Here is a 2,506-nt window from a genome sequence, read left to right as displayed (position 1 = left end):
GTGCTGAGCTTTATAAGTCATTGAAGAAATAAATATGCATCAAAACACAGGGTTGGTACCAATACTTACACTGAATAATGAACATGAAAAAGGCAGGAAACACAAAGGGTGGGCAGGGATGGGAACCTACCAGGACCCTTGAACCAGGGAGAGTTGAGGAAATGCTGAGGCTACTGGAAATCTTCTCAGCAGAGTCTTTCATAAATGAGCTCCCTCAAGAGCCGTGGTCAGGTGTCCCATTGGGCTGTTCAGAGCCAGATTCTCAGGGGCTGAGTCAGGACCAGAACCTGGGTCACACCCTCCCTGAGCAGGAGTCAGCCCAGCAGACACATGAGACCCTGAGGCTCAGGTGAGACCTCAGACACTGCTGACCAGCCTCCTGAAGCCGGACGCCAGGTGAGCCTCATTCTGGGGAGACGCAGAGCCAGGCCCCGGGGTGGGGCTGTTTCCTTGCTGTGGGGTGTGGTAACCCTGAAGGGTTGCAACAGCCTTTAACTGGTCACATCCTGTGAGGCTCTGTTCTGCAGGCTCAGGCTTCCCCCATCTGCAGAGCAGGAGCCCTCAGAGCAGATGCCATGGCGTCCATCTTCTCTGCTCTTCTCTGCCTCGGTCAGTTGTGGACAAGGGCAGGGGGAGCAGAAGGGGCAGCTTCATCCTCTTGTTCATGGGGAGCCTCAGGTTCAGGCAGCTCGAGTGGACGGGGTTCTAATGGGAAAGGAATCAGCTCAGACATCCGGGTGCAAATCTCTCACCGACACTGTCTTCCAGGTCTCAGTCTGGGCCAGAGGATCCACGTGCAGGCAGGTGAGTCCTCCCCAGGCTCCATGTTTTTCCTCTTACTTCACCCCTGGGGCTCAGGAGGGAGCACAGAGGTACTGGGTTGAGGTGATTAAAGAGGAGGTTCTAGCACTAAGCTAGGAAATGAAGGTGGGGAATGTCTTGGTCATGCAGCCTCCGGTTTCTTTCCAGGGACCCTCCCCAAACCCACCATCTGGGCTGAGCCAGCCTCTGTGATGCCCTGGGGGAGCACCGTGACCATCTGGTGTCAGTGGCCTGAGGAGGCCAAGGAGTTCTATTTTGAGAAAGAGGGAAGCACATCCCCCGGGTGCAGAGTGAAACCACTATATCTGATAGACAAGGGCACGTTCAGCATCACAAGCCTGACAGAGAGTGGTGCTGGGAGATATCGCTGTTACTATCGCAGCTCTGCTGGCTGGTCAGAGCGCAGTGACTCTCTGGAGCTGGTGGTGACAGGTGAGCCTACAGCAAACCTAGCCTCTCAGCCCTGCCCAGCCCTGTCATGATCTCAGGAAGGAACATGACCTTCCAGTGTGGCTCAGGGCAGGGATTTAACAGGTTCATTCTGACTAAGGAAGGAGATGACAGGCTCTCCTGGACCCTGGACTCACAGCTACTGCCCAGTGGGTAGTTCCAGGCCCTGTTCCTTGTGGGCCCCGTGACCCCCAGCGATAAAGGGCCATTCAGATGCTATGGCTATTACAGGAACAGCCCCCAGGTGTGCTCACACCCCAGTCATATTCTGGAGCTCCTGGTCTCGGGTAAGGCCCATTATTGTCTCTTCCATTGATTCAGGCAAGAAATACTGGGGTGTTCCTAGGGTCATTAATTTGTGTGCAGCCCCATATGAGACGGTGAGTGGAGCACAAGGGCTACTGGGCCTGAGTCACAGAGAGAGACAGTGAGACCTGATGTATAGGCCAGGAGAATGGGGTTATGGGAGGAGCAACCCCTGTATTCAAATCTGGTCTCCCCAGGTGAGTCTGGGAAGCCCTCCCTCCAGACCCAGCAGGGCCCCATCGTGGCCTATAGACAGAGCCTGACCCTCCAGTGTCACTCTGATGTCTCCAATGACACATTCGCTCTGTCCAAGCAGGGGGAATGGACCTTCCCCAGAGCATGATTCCGTAGTGAGAAGTGTTCCCACCTGTGGGCACCACTCTGCATGGCCCTGTGCTCACCTGGAGGCCTCCAGGCCCTCAGAGCTCACCTGAGATGCAAGGGGGACCATGGACAGCTCATGAGGAACTAGAAGATTCCTGCCCAGACTCTTTGTGAAATTCATGGCTGCTCTCTACATTTAAAAAACACACACAACTGTATTGTTGAGAGTATTACAGATGCCCTCCCCCCTATTTTATTCTTCCTTAACCCTTCTCCACCTGGTTGCCTTCCTGTTTTTCCTAGGCCCTCACCACGCTGTTCTCTGTGTCCATGGGTTATGCGTATATGCATGTAAATTCATTGGTTAATCTCTTTCCATCCTCTCCCCCTGCCCCTCTGAGATCCATCAGTCTGTTCCATGTTTCCAGGCCTCTGGTTCAATTCTTTTTCTTCACTTTATTTTGTTCATTAGATTCCACATATAAGATCACGTGATATCTGTGTTTCTGTCACTAGCTTACTTCGTTTAGCATTATAGCCTCTGACATATTTTGCATACAGCTCTCTATTATTGCTTTTGCTATGAAAACTTTTAACAAATAGT

General features: G+C 52.8%; 1 pseudogene; it reads left to right on the top strand.

Annotated features, from left to right (window-relative positions):
* The first annotated feature begins 541 nt into the window (after nt 1-541).
* The window catches only part of LOC102764150, an 11,536-nt pseudogene continuing 9,571 nt past the window's right edge, over nt 542-2,506 (top strand).

This window comes from Myotis davidii, unplaced genomic scaffold (assembly GCF_000327345.1).
Source record: "Myotis davidii unplaced genomic scaffold, ASM32734v1 scaffold1097, whole genome shotgun sequence".
Lineage (NCBI taxonomy): Eukaryota > Metazoa > Chordata > Mammalia > Chiroptera > Vespertilionidae > Myotis > Myotis davidii.
Note: the sequence above shows the minus strand (reverse complement) of the source record. Positions and strands in the feature narration are given on the sequence as shown.